This window comes from Manacus vitellinus, unplaced genomic scaffold (genome assembly GCF_001715985.3).
Source record: "Manacus vitellinus isolate BGI_N305 unplaced genomic scaffold, ASM171598v3 scaffold_6_pilon, whole genome shotgun sequence".
Taxonomy (NCBI): domain Eukaryota; kingdom Metazoa; phylum Chordata; class Aves; order Passeriformes; family Pipridae; genus Manacus; species Manacus vitellinus.
Window position 1 is genome coordinate 37,392,057 of NW_021940750.1, and position 9,730 is coordinate 37,401,786.

Here is a 9,730-nt window from a genome sequence, read left to right on the forward strand (position 1 = left end):
GATAATGGCAGCTCTCACAACAGCCTTCCTCTCACCAGCCCACAGCCCACGCAGCAGATGGGCTTCTCTGCCAGCTCCTACTGGTGGTACTGGGGCTGTTCCACACACCTGATCATTAGCCTGGCCTCTCTCAGTCCCCTGTTGGGGTGGGCACGGCTGCCTTCAACTGGAGATTTCTCAAACCACACCAAATGAAAGCTTAACCATTCACACGATCTGGGGCTGCTGCAAGCCCAGGGGCAGCAGGAATCAACCACACATAGCCAGGCAGCTCTGATGCTGAATTGCACTGACCAAGGATTTAAAGATAGCTTCTTGTACAAGACAAGTAAATATGCCTCGTCTCAAAATAAAAACTAAAACCTGAACATTCATCATGACTAACAGCACCTCCCAAACAGCACAGCCCTGTTTTTCCAGCCTTCCCACAATATCTGTGCTGTTTATGTTCTCCAGTTTGCAGGTTATCCTTGTTTTGAATTGCACTGCTGCCTTTTTTTTATTATTATTTAAAAAAAACAAATCTGGATTTTACTGCTTTCTTCTGTCTCTTATACCTCTACCGGCTTCTAACCACTGATATCAGAGCTGACTTTGTTCTTCATACCTCTTGCTTTTGCCTTCCTGACTTTTCTCCTGCACTAACACGTGCCTGAGAGCTGTGATGATATGTGCAACTCACACGACTAGGATGCTCTGAGCAGGGTGACAGGAGGAATCTGACACAAAGCACATTCCTGGCAAGCCATGGTATTTGTTCATACTGCATAATGCTTCAGAAATAGCATCAGCCACATCTGCACGAGCAAAGCCTTTCAAAATAATAGTAAAAAAAATTAGTTTCTTTTATATATATGTATATATATGTATATCTGCCTCCAGCTGAGTGTGCGCTATTATTTACTTTGCTTTAAAGCTTTAAAGTGGTGATAGCCAGCGAGGCAAAGCCAGTTTCTTTGCTGTAAGCCAACAGACCTGCAGGACTTTGTCAGGCTTTGAATCATCTTGTATATTTGTTCAGCAATTCTGGGATGCAGGTCACCCGTGGGTGAACTGCAGGTGTATCGCTAACAGCTAATTTACAGGCTCATTAATCACATTTCCCCAGATTATAGTGCAATCTTTGCTTTTGACCCCATTGCTGGAGCATCATCTTTTCCCTTATGTTACTCTTTGGTATTTTCATGACGTAGCTTTGGCAGCTATAAAACTTTCCACTTGTAGTCATTCCATTTGCTGAACATCTCGCATGTCGTAGCTTGTGAAATATATATTTACATCTTCTAAAGTTAATTCCCAGATTGAAATTAGACATTTCACTTAACCTGAAACATTATTACTAATGCTGAGCAGTTTCATCAGAACCTCTGAGGTCTTATCAGCATCTGTCAGATACATTCATTCTCTATCTACGAGGGTTATCATTGCTTTTCTGCCTTTTATATTCCACATAAAAAGAAATTGCTGTCTATTCCCTAGCACCAGTGTGAACCTCGGGCCAAACAGCAAATTAGCATGCAAAGAAGTATCAGGGAAACAGCTAGGGAAAGAGGCAAATGAAGTTAAGGGAACACCAATGATGGGCTGAAAAAACAATCTTTCCTGTGAGTCATTCTGGTTCTTATTAAAATAGCAAAGTAGATACCAGCTAAGAGATAATATAAGTAAAAGGTGATGCAATTATTTTAAAAAAACCCAACCCACAAACCCTTGCAAATCTCAGTATAGAGTGTCTTGTAAGTAGCAAGTGAGTTCAGTCTCTGAAAATCCTAAACTAAAGGCTGATTCCTTTGGCACTGACTCCTTCATGGTCAAAGCATTTCTCAAACTTTCTATCTATACCTTTACAGTAGATAACTTGTGTTTTACTCCTCACTGTTAGACTACTCCACAGCTTTGGGCAGTTCCCCCTTCACCAGGGATGGCATAATTTAACTGTAAAAGTGATTTGGAACATCTGTATCTACACACAGGGAACTTAAAAATGCAGCTTTGTTTCTACAAAGCACGCTGCACGCAGTCTCTGCGGGTAAGGACCTCCGTATTGCACCAGCTCTCTGTGTACAGCAAGGTACTTCACAACCGGGGGGTTTAACAGCGGGGGGCTGCAGAGCATTATCCAAAGTACCTTCCACTCAGCTCCCAACGCATCCGCCTTTGATCTGCAATTAGTGCCTCACCTTAACACCTCAGTAAGCAGTTCAAGCATTCAGAAACAAACATCAGTGGGTCTAACAGCTACTTTTAATTCATTTTATAAATAAGCAACTGAGAATTTTGCTCCAGGTGGCTGCCCGTGTAGCCCATCCCGTAAACGGCGTTCTCTGCAGAGTAAGGCACGATGCGATACGAGTGCAGCTCTTCATAATAGAGCGACTGGGAACAGCACTCCTGCACCATAAACTTCAGCCGTTTTCGTGCGTCAGAGTAAGCAGTCCTATAGCACGGAGCCTCCTTAAAGTATTCATAGCTCTCCCTCTCTGTCTCTAGGTGAATCTTCCTCAACAGATTGTTAATTAATACAGACCTACGGAGATAGGCTTCGGGGTCGTCCAGGAAGCGGAGTTTCTGGAGGGATAGTTTTAGGATACAAGTCCGGTCCTCTGGTAATATCAAGTGCTGGGGAGTAAAGAGCAAGTGAATGGGTCTTTAGCAGCAAAGAGTGAAAACGGGGGAGGATGGGGTCTGGAATCAGAGAGATACTCACTTTTGGACAATACTCATGGTAATCTTGATGTAAATGTTCTTCTTCTGCATATTTTCTCTTAAAGTAGGCTACTTTCGACGTCGTTAATGTCTTTGGTAGGCCCTGATCAGACCAGCTCTGCACAAAAGAAGAAGAAAAAAAGGTCAGTACTGCTTGCTGCCCTGGTGGCTGTAACGTCACAGTCTGGGGTGTGTAGGGGAAGGAGGGGGAATGCAGCCAGGGCGACACTCAGCCTCGACCTGCAGCCTTCAACACACTGGAAAAACAATTGAGAGGCTGGCAAATGTGAAGGCATTTCTGAAACACCCACCCTGAGGCTTATCAGCACAGCAAGCCCCTCTCTGGACTGACCACCACAGCAGCAGGCACAGGCCGAGTGGGCTGTCCTGGCCAGCCAGAGCATCACGGAGCAGGCGAGAGATGCCCAAGGCAGGAAGGTCACCATAAGGAGTGACTGGGGTGGGACCATCCGTCTGCAGGACAGGACCGTGTCCCATGCTGTGGGGTGTGCAGGCCAAGGGATGGGTTTTGATTTCCACACACCATGCACAGAAGCTCCGTGGCTTCCCTGGAAAACCAATACAGAGCATATTCACTAGATGGTAGTGTCGTCTCAGAGAAGCAGCAGAGCCTCAGTTCATTGGGAGGGTGATGGAGTTGGCTTGTTCTCTGTGTTGCTTCAGTTTTTCAGGGCACAGAGGATGAAGGCTCAACCTTTGGACTAAGAGAAGGAACTACTGGGCTTTTCTTTTGTCCAGTGAAAAGATCCTAGTGGAGGTCTGGTTCCTCACAGTAGAGACCTGCAGAGGACTAGGGCAACCTGTGCTCCTGCAGGCAGGCCTGGTTGGCTGTTCTGAGCAATCTTATCTCTAGAGAAATGTGTCATGGTGTTAATTCAGCATCTTAATGAAGTCCATAACTCCGGTGGTACTCAGTCTGGTGAACACTGGGTCCCTGTGAGAGCCAGGATTCGTCTTTGCTTTGCTATACCAGACAATAAGAGGGGGCACGTGCGCTTGTGAGAGGCATCAATTCCCACACTCTCTCTTTTATAAGAAAATTGTGTTGTTTACTTTTAAATGTACCATTTTTTAAAACTTATTATGTTGATGTCTAAAGTCAATTCAGGGAAAGTATCCAGACCCGCTTCATAGAATAACTCAAAGTCAGGTCCTATAGGAAATGTTTTCTTCCCCAAATTGAGATCTCTTTATGGCAGCATTTGGAACTTTTCTGAGAAAATAAAGGATTTGGTTCTGGACAGCTTCCCTGTCACAGCAGAAAAGCCAAGGGATATTGCACACCTAGAACACAGACCTCACATCATTAGAAGGATCCTGCCATGGGGCATGAAGGACTCCTTGAGTCATAGCTGCAGGTGGGAGTAATAAGATACCCACACAACCATTTCAAGGATTGACAGAATCTCTCCTTCACTAGCAGGAAGGATCAATGTGCTCTTCCTTCCTTCCTCTACATCAAAAACCCACAAGAAGGGGCTGAAGAAGAAATTCCCTCACACGAGACTCTTCTTATGCTTTCTCACTGAATTTCAAGTCTGTGAGGAGGGAGGTTTCTCATAAAGTATGTTACAAATCTTTACAGAAAACTCCTGACTGGTGGATTAACAGCCCCTTTGGAGTGGAGACCCCTCAGCCCTGCTCTGGAACCCATCCCAACATGGACTGAACAAAACAGCAGCATTTTTCTGGGTGATGGACTATCGCTCTTGCAGTGGAACAACACTACATTCTCATCACCCTGGACAACCACATACACCAGGGATGCTCCCTGCGTCCACCTCAGCTCTCCAGGGCAAGGGCACAGTTGTGGTCTTCACCACTCCATTGGCATTGAGCAGCTGCAAACACTGGTTTACTTTCACATGCAGCAACCTTCACTGCTTGCAGGTTTTATTCCAGTATTTGAGTTGCACCAGAGCCCTGACAGCCTGGACATTTAATTACGCTGATATTAGGTTCCCTTAGGTGGAAACCCCACTGCTGTCTTATCTGAGCACAGCAACAAATGCGTTTATCTCCCAGTGCCATGGGATGGGAGAATTCTACAGTTTTCCTCACACTTCTCTGAGACAGACAAAGGTATAGACAGATGAAGTGACAGTCCTGTAGCCACCCAGGCTGTCAGGGCTGGGAATGGAGCCAAACCCAGCACACAGGTAGATGAGTCAACCATGGACCCATCCTTTCCCTGAAACCAAGACTCTAAGTGCTCTAACTTGCTCCCTAGAGCTTCTCAGGGAAAAAGCTGGGAGTGTGGCCCTAGTACTGCCTGTGTGAAACATAAACAGAAAATCAGCCTGAGTGCAGGGGCAGCACAGACAATCACAGTGCACAGAGCACCGTGGCTCAGTTCCGCAGCTCCGCTAGCTCCGTACAAACCTCTACTTTGCTGCTCCATGCCACAGGAATTTCTCTCCCTGCCCCAGAGAATGGAGGGTGACAGTGTGAAACTCGGCATCCCCCGAGCACAGGTGGTCCTATAGATACCAGCAAAGAGCAGAGAACAGGGACAAAGGAAGGAGCACTGGCACCCTGACCCTGGGAGGGAGGGAGAGAGAGTGAGGGAAGGCTGTGTTTAAGCACATGCCACAGGATGGGGACTGTTGCTGGCTGGCGGGAGCAGACGGAAAAATTGTATTTTGCTGAGGGATATATATGACCATCCTGGCAGTGAGTTCATTGAGCATCCAATTTGTGGGGTTACGTTCAGCACCAGCCTGGGATGTACCCACTGGGTGCAAAGTGGTTGACTGCATTTAAACTCCTAAAGAGAAGCTAAAGCAGCAGAGTTGTAACAACCTCCCCATAACTTGCTTTAGGAGCAAGGAAGGGAAACAACGACCAAGCAAACACCAAGAGCATCTCTAGGCTGTAAATTCGCCTTTAAATGTATTCCCACTTTTAAATGAAAGACTACACTCTAGGAGCAAAGTACCCTCAAGCTGCTTGACAACACACCAGCTGTTAGTAAATTCCAGCAGTTCCAAATCTGCAGCGCCTGGGGCACTCAATTCCCCACACCAGCTCAGCTGCTACCTTCCTCTCTCCGGGAGGGAAGGGGTGCTGACTGCACACCTGCAGCTTTAGGGTGAGAAAGTGAGCTGAAGGCAAACAAGTCCCATCCCAGGGCTGCTCCACAGAAGTTTGAGGTCTGCTTTTGTGCTCAGTGTAGCTACCATCCCACCACCACCCGCCTCGTTGTCACTGCCATGTTTTGTGGCTGCTGGTGATTCCCACACACCTGTCTGCAGGTGCAGGGAATGAGAGCATGAACTGTGCCTTGCACTGTGCCCTCGACACCAACACGGATGCTAGAGCTTTCCAGGGGCCCCTCTCCCTGCAGGATACTCTCAAGGACCAAGCCTTTCTCTAACACTTATTGAAAGTCAGCGTGCACTGGCTCTGTGCGTGCCTGGGAGCTGCTTGGCTGGGGTTACAGGCTGTAGTAATGCCGCAGTGAATCAGACCCTTAGTGTTTTGTTTAAATATAAACATATTGAATCAGTGCTTTTTGTGTAGAAGGCTATTCTCGCGAGCCAAGTGTTTTGACAGCTACAGCAAGGTGGTATGAGTCACTGCCTCTGCCTCACTCAAGCTCAGAGACAGATACATCTTAATCACATTACGTTTTTTCTCAGCGCTACACCACAAGTCAAGGCACGGGGCCAAATTTCCCCGCGGGGAGACTAACCAGCGGAGCGCTGAGTCCTGAGCCTGGGCTTTGTCCTTCCAGGCTGGACGAACCTTGGAAAAGCGCATCCAGCGTCCCGGCAGCGTTCAGCCGCAAGCCCTCCGCTGCTCACCAAGGACTCGGTGCAATTTGCAGCAGCGGGAAGTGCTGCCGAGGGCTCGGGAGCCCCAGGGCAGGCGCTGCTGCTCACGCTGCCCGGTGTTTACACCCCGCCGGTGCCGTGCCTGCTCTGCATGCGCGGCACATCAGCACATCGGAGCACGGCGGCTGCCCAGCTGCCATTAGCGCTAATGGAAGTTTAAAATATAAATCCCATGCGCGGCAGCGAGGACGGAATAGGCGCCTCTGTCTCGAGCTTTGTAGCTCTCAAACACAGCTTCGCAGGGGCTTTAATTGTACTTTCAAAAGAGCAGAATATATCCGTTCCTATTTGTTTCTCAGGGAATAATTATGGTGCTCGATGGCGTGGTACTCACAGAGTTATTAGGCATGTTTGGACAGAGGGTTATCTTATCTAAATTGGGTTGGAAATAGATTTATAGCATGGCAACTTCCCAGTTGAACTGCAAATTGCAAGAAATTTACTTCATCTGGCCCCTGTGCTCCTGCATTGCCCCAGTGACAGGAACCCCTCTTTGGCACGAATTAGTGCCGGGTGATTTCCACAGGGCTGCAACCTTGCCGAGACAGGAGCTAAGGCAGAGTTTAATAAATGATTGAACAGCCAGGAAAAGAAAACAACCAAATCTCGTGCTTTTTCATCTCAGGCATTGGAGAGGAATCTGGAAGCCCCGATCTGCACAGCAGCTCTGTCCCAGAACTTGCACGTGAGCCCTTGGGAGCATCCCCACACCTGCCTGTGCCTCCACCTCCCCTACCTTTTCCCTGGAAGAAAATTCATCCCTGCCTGCTCAGTGCTGCAGTGAAAGGGGTTGTACGAGTCGATACTACTTGGTGTTGATGCAGACATCTGCAGGGGGTAAGCACAGAGCCGGCTGGCCGAGCCAGACCTGCCGCCGCTGCGCACGGAGGTGGTGACTCAAATGTGCCGGTGCCCTGCAGGGTTCCTATCGCAGTCTAAGGAGGGTAATCAATATACAAGCTAAAGCTGGCTGAGATGGAAACCATTTCTGAGCATCTCTTGCATGCACAAATAGAAAACCTCAGGCTTCTGAGCACACAGAAACTGGCCTTTATTTATTGGCGGGAGATGTGACTTGGACATGGCAGGACGTATCATCATGTCCTTGCGACTGCTGTCAAACTGCCGTGATAAATTCCCCCGTCTCTAACCTTCAGAGCACTCGCAATTAGGGGGTGCTCAGCTGAAACCTGCCTCTGATTTTGCGCGCTCTGCTGCAGCTTTTCCCCCTCTTCAGGGGAAGCATAAGCAGCTGGTCCCACTGTGGGATTCCCAGCTGATAACGCAAAGCTACCAGACCACAGGCAGATGAACATGTGGATTGAAAACACATGCCAGCCCTAGGATTTCACACGGACTGCCAATCGATTGCAGTCCTTCCGGCGTATCGAGCCTTATCCCTCTCTCAGACAGAGTAAGCCCCCTTTCATTGACTCACGGAAAGGTGGGAACCCACAGCCGTACTGTTGTCTGCTGGCTTTGCACTTTAAAACTACCTTTTAGTTGGCTAATTGCTTTGCAGATCTCCCTAATTGCAGATTCTCCCTCGGCACACGTGTGTACAAGGCACAAGCATCTGAATAGCTCTCATGAGGGCATGAAGGCACGAGACTTAATGGCTGAGTGACTATTCCTGTCTCGATTCCTACAGTCCCACTACTTTTATCAATAGAACAAAATAATAATTCCAGGTTCACCCCCTTTCAACACTAATCCCGGTAAATTCCCTCACTCAGCTCGACCAGCTGAAGTCTGCAAACTTGTTAGTTACCTGAGGATGCGGAGTCAATCTGCAAAGGGTCTTTCTGGGATAATCTCAGCAGTTCTGGTAAGATTTCCCCCTCGCACGGGCTCAGCGAGCATTTCTGGCAGCACGGCACTGCTGAACGGTTACCTGGGGTGGTGCATCAAGGAGAAACACACATAGCTCAGGTGGCAAAGTCAGGACAAACACGGCAAGTAGCTGGACCACACGAGAAGAAAGTGCTATTTCAGCATCCCCACAGGGCTTAGTAGCAGGAATAAATAAGAGTCCTGATGTCACACCCAATTCTCTAACTTTGACCTTGCTTCCTGGAATCCCTTTCAAACATCATCATAAAACATTAAGAAAAAAACATTTCAGTCCCTCAGTGGTATATCCTCTCAGAGCAAATGCTGCAAAAATACAGCTTGCTCCTCTAAATATCCAGACATTTCCAGACCTAGAACATGAATTCTGCCCTGACCGCCTCTTAAATTGGCACATTATTTTCTCCATTAATTCTTGTCATCCTCAGAGGACAGCTAAAGGGCTACTATGAACCAACACCATTATTTTGAGTAGTAGCATTAATTTCCTATCATACACACACTGCCTGCAGAGCAATACAGGTCCGGGGAAAGTCATATTCCCATTTCTCTTCAACAGAATTATTGCAGGATGCATGTTTCAGTGTTTGCCTGACATACAGTGCAGCTTCCAGGTTGATGCCTTCTTGGGGAAGTATCTGGCATGTAAGAATATCTCCCGCTCTGGGGCAAAAATTATCACAGATATGTGGGACTTTACCTAAACTCTGCACTTTCATATGTGTGTGAAGAGACACTCACGCTTGTTTATGCACATGAATGAAATTAGGCTTGTCTAAATCCTACAAGAAAGAAAGAGCATGTATGTGTGCATATTCATGCCTCGCAGCTATAAGACAACTATATTTAGACAGTTGTGTCATCCCAGAGATGACACCATTAACAGGCAATGAAAGAAGAGCTATGGTTACTTTTCAGAGTTCAGCTCTGACCGTAAAAAGAGGACTCTGATTGAAATGACCTTTCGTAGAGCATGCTACAGCCCGGCAGAGCAGCAGCACCTCTGCCCGTAGCCCATAGCACTGCGGGACGTGCGTGAGCCTCCCTCTCAGCTCTCTGCCCTCTTCCACGATGCAGCAAAGCCGAGAGCTCACAAACAAACACAAAACTTACTCCTCGTCAACAGCCACCTGCTAAACCCGCTGGGACAGATCCCACCAGCAAAGCCCCGCGCCACTTCACTGCCTCGGACAACCCCACAGCTTGCTGTCCCCCGGCTCAGCGCCACTCACCCAGCGAGCCCCGGCTCCAGAGGGAGGGCTGCTCCGTCCTTCCCTCGCTGCTCCTGGAGGAGGTGGTGGCGGTGGAGGTGGTGG

General features: G+C 48.1%; 1 long non-coding RNA gene across 1 annotated transcript; it reads right to left on the reverse strand.

The window, feature by feature from the left end:
- Nucleotides 1-2,224: 2,224 nt before the first annotated feature.
- Nucleotides 2,225-9,730, reverse strand: LOC103759438. Its single transcript, XR_608084.3, has 4 exons — nucleotides 9,647-9,730; nucleotides 8,335-8,457; nucleotides 2,708-2,824; nucleotides 2,225-2,619 (listed from the first exon to the last, which is right to left on the reverse strand). It is a non-coding gene; the product is annotated as an uncharacterized LOC103759438 (long non-coding RNA).